Genomic DNA, 11,046 nt, shown 5'->3' on the forward strand with positions numbered 1-11,046 from the left:
CCAAACGAGTGAGAAGGAGCGTTTCCCAGCAGCAGCAGCAGCAGCAGCAGGTCTCCACCGCGTCACCATGCTCAGTGTTACGAAATACGCGCGGTAGTCCCAGGTCACCTCCTCCACCTCCCGGCGCTCTGACTCACCACTTTCTGCTTTTATCCTTTTAATAACGTTTTTTAAAAAAGTATGTTAATTCCCCCACCAAACACTAAAACAGACAATACACAGAGGCATTGTGACTTTAGTCTTTAATTCATGCGTGGGTCTGACTCAGAGAGCACGTGCTGCAGTTTACTCGAGCAGATTCATTATTATGCACACCAGAGGTGTAAACATATTAAGCTTTTAAATTTGACCAATTCAGCTTGGGAAAAAAAGAAAAACACTGCAAAAGGATTATTTTCTGTATTTTGCACTTATTGCCACTCAAAAATCCATCAAATCAAGGCTTTCCAAAGATTTAACAAGCAGACACTTACACTAATACTTATGTGTTTATTTATTAGTGACTTTAATAAAACAACATAGTGTGGAAAAAAAAAGCCTCTCTCTGGGACCTGAAGAGTAGACTGTATATACTGTATAAACTAATGCTGCCTTATCTGTTTTAGTGTTTGAGGTTAAATGGTCCATTTGAATAAATGGAAGTTTAAATATCTGTAGGTAATATACCGCAATTCCTAGTGAGGCACTTTAAAAACAAAGGTAACTTCAAACTAAAACCATTTAAAACTATCAAATTGACCTTTGAATTTTTACAATTTGGCCCTTTGTTTTAATGGATGTAGACATACTCTTGGAAATGTTCCACAGATTTTGTCCAATTTCGCTGCCCTTTTCCTTTTTACTGAACATTTATTTTCTTCACCATAAACCAGTGGTGATACATGGCATGCAGGGGCCTCGGAACAGACTCTTCCTGTGGGAGCCCTGGGGAAGGGACCTGTGCGATAACGTGACATGTGAACCAGCACTGTATGGCCACGATAAGGATTCATCAGATACCAACGTCCACCAAACAGACAGGGGAAGTGGCGATAAGAAGGCAGCTTTGCGTTTGATCCACTTATTTGGTAGTGGGAAGGTTTGGAGTACGACTCCTGATAGATTCCCGTCAGACTTCCCATTATATCATTTCTCAGAGGGATCGGTCTTACATCCAAGAACATGGTAAAGGATTTGGTTCACGCAGGTCCTGGATGTAGGTTTGAAACACCTCAGGATTGGGTTTGGTTTAAAACATTTGCACTCTTACATAAAGCAGCAATAAATAAATCATCATTTATGTTGAAAATATGACAGATTTTACAGAAGCTATATGGTTACATTTCATTTTTACATCAGTGCAACAGCACAGTGCAGATTTTTTTTAATCTATTGAGCAGAACAATGTGAAGCTTGCTGGTTGGGATAACGCTGCTGTCTCACTGGAACCATGCAGGTTTCTGGGGATGTATGTAGGAGGCAATTCTTCCCGGTGATTTAGTAGGACAGTTCTCTAGTGCTGTCAGATTTTGAGGGGGATATCATATGAAAGCAAAACAAGGCTCTGTTATATCATTTAGATTATCTTGCATAGACATCTCATCCTTGTGTTGAGGATATGATGACCATAGCGTTACATTTAAAATCATTTCTACATTTTTTACTTTCTGAGGACTGACCACATCAGGTATAATGAGAGGTTGTATTTCAGAGTTTATTGGATATTTCAGAAGGACATCAAATGGAAAGTACTCTAATTATGTGTGTAACTGACAGAATGTGCAAGATTGCATGAGTCAGCATGGCAAGACCTGATAGGGTTTCCTTTGAATGCAAAAAAAACCAAAAAGAAACACTAGACAGTCAGCCACTAGATGGCATTAGCACTTTGATTTTTAAGCATCAGTTGAGTTGATACATAATGTGGAGAGCTAATTATTAATTTGGAGAATTTATTTGGGTTGACCAAATTCCTTTGGGTCACCTGAGCGCAAATTAGCTACTGGGCTCCTATTAACCCTCCTTTCACACCTCTCTGCGCATTGTGTACAGCACTTCTTCTATGCTAGAATATTACATAGCCCCAGGTTAGCTACAGGTAATTTGATTAAACACAACTGGAACTATTAATATGCATGTAGGCACATTTATTATGAAAGGTAAAAGTTTGTAACAATGCCTCTCTTTAAGACAGGGCCTCAAAATCAAGTGATGTCAGCGGATCCACCTCAGGGTCCTCATCATGCCAATGGATATTGTGCTTTAGTAGTGCATGTGATATTCTTATCTTTAAAATTACAGAAAACTCACAGATTCAAGATTCTGACAATTGCTGTACAATACAATCCATTATAACAGCAGCAAATTCTACCATTTTTGAGGTTTATGATTTGTCTTGTTCACTTTTACGGAGTAAATAACAGTGGTTAACATGTCTGTCTCAAAAGTAATCTAATACACAGATGTTGCAAATGTGTCCTACAAAACAAGCATTAAATTGACCCCTCAATACTGTAATAAGTAGAAAAACTGTAAATGAAGGAGCATTGCATCATCAGCCTACCAGCTTCATGCAGTGCCCCATTTCTGTCACTTGTCTGTGCTGGTGCACCGTCAGAGCACAGATATAGTGCATGCAGCATCTAAGTGTTATGAACCTTTAATAACACACATTAAAGTGAGAATCTGTCCTAGAGCGCCACCAATAGAAAGTGGCATGGCGCCTTTGGAAATGTTGCCCTTGCTTTTCCTGTTTATTTGAACAGATACTGAAAAACAACCCAATAAACTAAATGGCAGGGTTCTGTCTCAAATTGTAGCTCCACTGGAGGATTTCTCCAAAAGCCTGTAATGCAGGCAGGAGATGCTCAGTGTGATTGCATTATAGCACTGCAGATATCCTGTTCTGTATTTAAGGTTGAAACAAAATGGCAGGGTTCACTTTAACAGAGCAGAGACAACCTTTTTACCCAGTGAGTCATCACAGACACCCCATCCGCATCATTTCCAGGAGACCGTACACTTTGAAATTCTGACATGTGTATGGCTCATGTGTATGCAGCCCCAGTGTTTATGCCTTGAGACTTGAAACACAATGCATTTGTCTTCTGAAAACCGAGAGGTAAAGACAGCACGGTTAGCAATCTCTTCAGAAGAGTGCATCTATATCAGATTGGTGGGTGCTATTATTACCCTAATTACCATTTCTTACATTTGATCGCACATCTTCTCTACAGTGGAAGGGGAAAATGGGAGTAATGGTGAGAAGAAAATGCAATCTAGATGTCAGACAACCACTTGATTAACCACTTACAGAAGCAGTCTCTGCGTCAAGGCTAGGCCATGCCATCTCACTTTTCCACTCAGCCTGATCCCTCAAACATTTACTGGCCACAAGGTATTGATTTTTCATTCTTCTCAATATCCCCTTGCCTTTAATAGAATTTGCACCAGACTATCAATGTTTCAAGGAGCCCCCCCCCCCCCCCCCCCCCCCCAACCATCCTCTTACAGTACTGCTGGGATCTTTTCCTTTTCAACCACAAACAGGGAACACTCTCCATTAGCTCCAGTTTTGAGTTTTCTACCAGAGAAAGAAGACATGGAAATTGACAACAAGGGGAAAAATGAAATTGGTTCCAGCAGCAGTTTGGACAAAAACCAAGAGCAGGAGAGGTGAGTCTGAGGATAATTGATTTCCTTTTTTTTTTATTATTATTATTATTGACAAAAGTCAGGTGCAGCGATTAGCAATTTATATTATGTAAGGTTGAAATATACCACACACACACACACACACACACACACACACACACACACACACACACACACTTGATTGTATTTTACTTTTCTTAAAGGACTTAAATTTAAGTTCAAAAAGTTTAATTGCAACTACAGAAGAACGTGATTTCTTTAGGAATGAGGTAGAAACTAAACTAAATTATATAATTGCATGGTAATCCAAAAATGTATAAAAGAAAATACAGTTATATTATTTGTTTAGAATAGATGTAACAAAATTAACCAACTTGAGCGTAAAATGATTTTATTTAATCTGATATTTCCATTTGGATTGAAATCTGTGATCAGTTTCCATTCTACCATGATCACACGCAAAAAGCAATTATCTTCCATATTGTCAGGCTAATAATTAGCGTAATCCATGGCATTAGAAGTGATGCGTGCTCTCACTGATCGTGGCTGAGTGGCTCAGAGCTCAGCCTGCAGCAACGCAGTGCTTCTGATTCAAGTGACAACGCCGACTTGGTGACCTTAGCAGCTTTCCACGGGCACATTGATTTTTCTCCCACATTACAGATAATTGCTGGATGCTGTGAATCCTATCCTCCCCGGGCAGCAGGGAGGAGCTTCTGTAGTGTGTTGACACAAGAGTGGCTATCTGATTTGAGGAATGTGATATCCTGGGATCTCATTGACTTCCATTGACTTCTGTGTACTTCCTGTCTATGGTATGAGTGTATTCAACAGCATGTTTTCATGCCTGCTGGGGATGTTAGTGTGTCTGTATTACTGACAGTTAATTGTGTCCAATATAATATGACGAACGATTTGTTTGAGAAGGCGGATTCATTAAATAGTGCACTTTAATGTTAGTGTTTGACTCAAACAGCAAGAACACCTTTCAGACAAATAAAAGCAAGGCCTTTGTCGGCCTTTCTTTAATGGATTTCCAATGTGTTTAATTAATTAGGATTAATTACCTACTCTGAATTCTTCTGTGATGGCAAGAAAGATAATTACACGAATTCAGATTTGCAGACAAATAGTATAAATCATATTATTGTAATAAATGCAGTCAGCAGCTTTTATAAATACATCGCTAACCTTTTAGCATGGGCCAAGCAGTAGCTCTTGTTATATGAGTTCTCCTGTTCTGCATGGAGCGACTCTCATCATTTTATGCAAATTGCTGCATCTACTGTTTGTTCTGCTCTATAAAGTAATGCGAAAGTCATTTCCACTATTTATACAAGGCACAAATCTGCTTAGATGGACTGAAAATCAACTTGTATCTTTTTGCTTTATTTGCAAGACTCTTTCATCTACTTGACTAATTAATCAGAAATTCATGACTACATGTTGCAGTTATATCAGCTGTCAGAGCAATTTGCAAAGGAGTTTCTAAGGAAACAAATGAGCTTTCCACCCACACACACAGCGAGCAGCGCATCAGATGGCTCTCAGAGCACACGCACACTGCCAAGAATCACTGTCTTAAATCATCACTGTTGTGACCCCAAGACAACATACTAAGTGTGGTTCTTAGCTGTGTACGTTGTGCAGGGTCATTGCACTTTGCACATCCTCTGTTCCTGCTCTAAGTGCCGCGGCCTGTGTGTCACGGAAAAACAGGACACTGATGCAGCGAGCCTTGGCCCAGGGGCAAGTGTCGGGCCACATGATTGGTCGGATTCATGTGCAGTATTTATCTCACAGAAAGGTCTGCTTTTGTCTGCTTTACGCTCACGCAGCCCTCCTTTGTGTCCATATGGTCATGCCTAACTACTTGATGTACATAAACAGAAACTGCATGCACCGTGAGCACCGCGCACAAATAACTGCAGCCATATGATGCTGCTCTATAGCAAGACATATTTTAATGAGAAACCTGTTCAGACTTTCTGCTCCACTTTCGTGTTGTCTTATAGGAAGCTGAACTTTCACTTGTTATAGACTGCTGTGTGTACATGGCATTGGATGTGTTATGCAAGCAGCTCCATTTGCTTGCAGAGGCAAAGACACGTGCCTCAGTTCATAACTAATGGAGGACTGTGTATGCCATTCATGCATGAGAGAATCAGCATGGTATAATCCAGCGTGAACTGTCATGATGTTAAAATGCTACGGCTTTATGAGGAAATGCCCTAAACATCCAAAAATGTCGACAAAAGTATAAAATATGGTGATCCTAAACAAAGTGTGATGAGATGAATCATTTGACCACATACAGTATATGAGGTAAAAACACTGAAGATATGAATAATAGAATAATGAAAACAATACGTAAAAATAACACCCGATGCCGTAATGATATATGCGTAGTGTATAATATTAAGGTTAAGATCTAATTCTGTGGTTTATACAGGATTTAGGTTTGGCCCTGTTAAGGGTGACAGTTGGCAGGCAGATAGTGATAGAGTTTGGATTACGGTTGAAGCTTAATTTCTAAGCTATCCTGGATGATAAAACACATGGCATTTCCAAATGCCTCACGCAGGGATAAGATAAATATTTCAGATACTCTGATTTGGTTGTGTGCTGACATGTTGTAAATAATACAACGAACACTGATGTTTATATTAGTTTGTGCCCCAAATGGAAAAACTCAAATGTATTTTTACTCTCCTGCTCTGACCGCTAGAATAAAGTTGAAATACAAAAACACCACAGGTGAATTTCACCCAAACAGAACATGTTTTCCATGAGAACTTTGCTAATTGAGGCCGCCCTAAACCAGCACAGCAGCCCATTGGAGTCCAGCTGTTCGGCATTGATCTCTTTGTGTTTTCTGATGCACTGGCCCGGAATGTGATGTTATTTCATTACTGAGGCAGAAGCGACGAGCTCGGTCTCCTCCCCCAGGGCACTGGCCACTCACTTGGACAGGAGCACTGTATGTAATAATAACTGAATGGCTTAGTCAGACGAGCTCAGTTGACTATTGAAAGTCCAAATCAAGCAGCGAGAAAACTTTGGAGTCAGGAGGAAGGACGGGAGCACACATCAGGGAAGGAAGGCTTGAAAAGCCTAGACAGGAAAAAACAGAAACAAGTGCTGCTTTGAACTTGACTTGACATGTCATCAGCAATGGACCCCGATGACAATGAGCTCGGCATCTTCACTGTCATTCAGTGAGTAGTGTGCTACGGGATGGTGTTCTGTGTTTACTTTATAATTCAGTCACAAGTGATTACTCATGACTGTCATATTTCTAAGGATGAGAGCACTATTTGTAGTTCCTCTGAGTTTTGATTGTTAAGACATATACATGCATTAGCAAGTATTTCTTGCCTTTTAGTTTTTCACTTCAGTCTTACATTGATCATTTTGACAAGAATTAATGACTGGAACAGTTAATCCATGTGAAAAACAAATAATAGATTTTCTGTGTATTGTGCTTTTTGTTGTGATGCTTTTTGTTGTGGGTTATCCAACTTAATCTTTACCACTGCATTGCAGTGCAAAGATGTAATGTATGTTTTAGTGGCATTGGTGAGGTTTAAAACACTTGATGTTCAAAACTTTCTGAAGAACTCTTCATATCTTTGCACCTGAGTGACAGTTAGGATACATTAGGCGGTGTAAGATGATACCGTTTTCCATTACAACTATAGTGTACTAATGTTCCTGGAGCAAGTCCCACTGAGGTTAATGGACATGTTTCACAGACACATCTTGACGTTTAGTTAGAGAAGCAACCCTGACTAACAGCTTATCAGTTGACGGTTGTGTTCCATTTAAATGCGTCCGTTCAAAGGTCCAGTTATTGTGCACTTACTGGCTTGATTTGCTGGAATACTTAAACCTGCAGATTATTAGTCACTTGAGAGGAGGCAATGGAAACAAGCTGTGAGCAAGCAGTTACTTAAAGATAAAGTGCGAAACTTCTACATATAAATGAACGTCTGTTACAGGAAGCCCTCGCCGAATGAGTTCACACGATGCATATTCAATTTCTCTGTATTTCACAGTATGCAGAGTTTTTACATTTGTTGTCTGGTGAAACATTCTCATGCTGCCCAGAGGAATGCAAACAGTCCAAGTTCTGTGGGCAGAGCATGCACACGTGACACTTCCACTTGTCAAGTCGGCTAACTTCCAATTTAGCCCGATGCCGACTTAAATGGAAATAAAACAATAAATCATGCAGTTCTCTGAGACTTTCCATATGTTATCAGATCAGAGAGATCAAATTCTGACAGGGAATCGAGTCATTTCTGTGGGGTTGTGACCCCTTTATATTTCATTTATCCACCAAATAGGCACAATTTATACACCCACAACGGGAGACTAAAGTTTAACACTGCAAGTTTAAGTACACAACATTATGCTGCCAAACCAGTGAAGACAAAGCGATGAGCAGAAAGCCTTTATAAGTCTAAACGAAGCAACAAATTGAAGTGATGATTTTATGTAGATCAACACTGTGAGCATCGCATTGCTACAGTTTAATTTAGCAGGAGAAAATGATATTGATCACAAGAATCAAATGAGAATTGCTTGTAAAGCTGTTAAAAACGGGCAAAATAAATATTGTGTACCAGGCCGATTGCTCAGTGCATGCTGGGAGATATCCAATCCCAAACAGGCTTCATAAAATGAATGGATGCACCAAACGTGACCTGCCGGTGACCCACATTGACCTGTTTAATAACCTGCAGGTTAACGGGGCACACGGTGACTGCGGTGTCGAGCATCTTGGCAGTATTTCCATTATGTTGTCCTATTCACTCCACACAGAATAGACTACAGCCCTCCAGTATCACTTTCAACTTTATCAGCAGCTATAGTGAAACTGGCAAACCAAATCCATAATCTTTTCAAAGCGTAGCATAACTCAGCCAGGTAACACTTCACTTCTTATCCCAATTAGTCACACCACTGAATATTCATAGCAAAACAGCATTCTGGTCTGTAAACTCTCTCCTAAAAGCTGTTAAATTCATTGAATAAATCTGCTGCGGCCCGGGCATAATTAGTGTCGCACTGACAGATTCAAGGAAACTTGGGGTACTGGGGTGGCTCGCAGGCAAAAACATGTCAACAAACACACCCAAACAAACACAACGCAGACGGTTAAGAGTGGAGGTCTGTGGGCTGTGTGCTGAGGCTGCACACACAGATCAGGATGAGATCCAGGAGAAGTTTAGAGGGCAGAAAAAACTAAAAAGTCACATTACTTTACTTTGAAATGAAGTTTCTGATGTTGTAGAATCTGCAGTAGAACCCTGAATGTGCATGCAGACATGTTCTTGAGCAACGCTTTGCCGTGTAGCATTGTTTGCAACTGTGCAAAGTGGTTGCACTCCGCTTATTACTTTTTAAAGGCGAGCGACGTGATCTGAAGGCAGTACTTGCAAAATTTAAGCACTGCTGCGTTTTAAATGGCCAAGTGTGCCGGAATGACTGAAATCAGCTGTTTTAAAAGGGACTCAGAGAGAGAGGAGAGTTAGGGATCAGCAGGGCAGCAGGGTTTTATCGGTCAAAGCCTCGGCCGTAGTCGCCTTAGATCAACGCCTCTGTCTGACCCTAATATCCTCTGCCACTCATGTTGGCCTCTGGGCCTCAAACCCAAATGGACAAACACAACTGTCCAGAATACGCTGAGTCTCTGGACCCTGTGGCTGCTTTTGAAGCAAATTGGCAGACATGTTCTCTCAGTGCATCCTTCATGTTTTATGTGTTCTTCACAAAGAAAAAAAGAAAAAAGACCTCCTGTGCCCTTCCAGACATGCATTATCAGCTAACTGTTTGTGTCTCAAATTGGGATTAATATATTTGGACCAACTCACATCACAGACTAGAGATTTCAAGTCAAAATTTTAATCAGGGACGGTTCTCCTTTTTTTTTTTTTTTTTGGTTACCCATCTATTCACATCTGCTTCATGGCAGCAAACAAATGTGAACCTGATCCTGAGTGGAAGTGACAACATTCTTTATTCCATGTATCACTCTCTGCAAAGGCACATTGACTCACTCTGCAGAGCCTTACAAGTTGTGGCATTTTAATATAAGATGGTTTCTACTCAACCGTGCAGCTGCAAAATTGTAGCCTGGATTACCTCGACTAGGATCGACTAGTATTTGCATTCGATGTGGTTGTGTTTGTTGATTCGTTACTACTGTACTTGACATTTTTATTGATTGTAGTGTTTGTCATCCAACTGATGGTAACCTGGTTGGAGATGATCTCCTTTTAACTTTAAGAATTGTATCCTTGTGACTATATTATGGTCCAAATGAAGAAGTATTAAAATTGTGCAGTTTGCACAGTTTACTGAGCTACTTTTATTTATGACGGTAAACAGCTGCATTCAAACACATCATTTGTCCGGCGGAGCAGATGCCTTGAAAGAATATATCTGATGTTAGGGTTCTTTTCACTGATCAGAGAAAAGAAGAGTAAATTGTCTGTATTACTGTGAGAAGTTTCTTTTATTCAAACTGTCTGAGACACCGGAGGAAGTTTCAGACCTCCCCGGATCAGAGACGAGGCTAATTGTCGTTTGGTGGTTTTCGACAGAGGTGCCTCATGTGAGCAGTTCGATTTATAAACGGGGATTCTTCATCTTTGGGACAGTAGACCTATGGTGATTCATCATAAGGAGACAGGACAGAAATGTGGCGCTGCTGGAGTTATCTTTGAACGTTGACATTGAGCTGAGCATCTAAATGCACTGAAAGGCCTTTAATCGAGAAGTAGATTTCAAAGTAGACACCAGATGCATTTGATAACCGGGCATAGGAATCCTAACTGCCCTCTTCCTTCACTCTGAAAAGTAATCAATCACACAAACCCAGTTCCTGTTATCCTTCATGGAATTTCAGGATGTTTAGCCCGCTCTTCTTCTAAGACCATTGCGTCAGCTCGGTGTTTGTTTGTGTTGCGGATTAATAAAATGTTTGGAAGCCTCTCGTGACTGGCATCATTGAGAGTGAGCATTTAGCAGCTGAACTGTGTTGAAAGGTCACAACAAATGCACTGTACAGTACGAGCATCCTAATGTGCAGCTGTGAGGCAGAGACCTCAGCTGGGGATGGGACACTTTAGGTCCTCCTGTCTCGCCAGCTGCTCGTGCTGCTTCCTCTGTTGCTTTTAAGCACATATTACGAGCACATGATGCTGTGTGTGTGAGTCATTTCATCCCTCTTGTTCTTTTCAACCTTTTTTCAGGCTTTCTGGAAAGACACCACATGACTGAGGATTGATCGGACTTGTCTTTTGGGGAATTCTTAGAGGCTGGCTGCATCTTTTATTAGCAATTCTTGAGCCCTAAACACACACACACACACACACACACACACACACACACACACACGCAAAC

Source organism: Embiotoca jacksoni, unplaced genomic scaffold (assembly GCF_022577435.1).
Source record: "Embiotoca jacksoni isolate LCO1_2020_lvr unplaced genomic scaffold, fEmbJac1.0.p SCAF_2, whole genome shotgun sequence".
Lineage (NCBI taxonomy): Eukaryota > Metazoa > Chordata > Actinopteri > Embiotocidae > Embiotoca > Embiotoca jacksoni.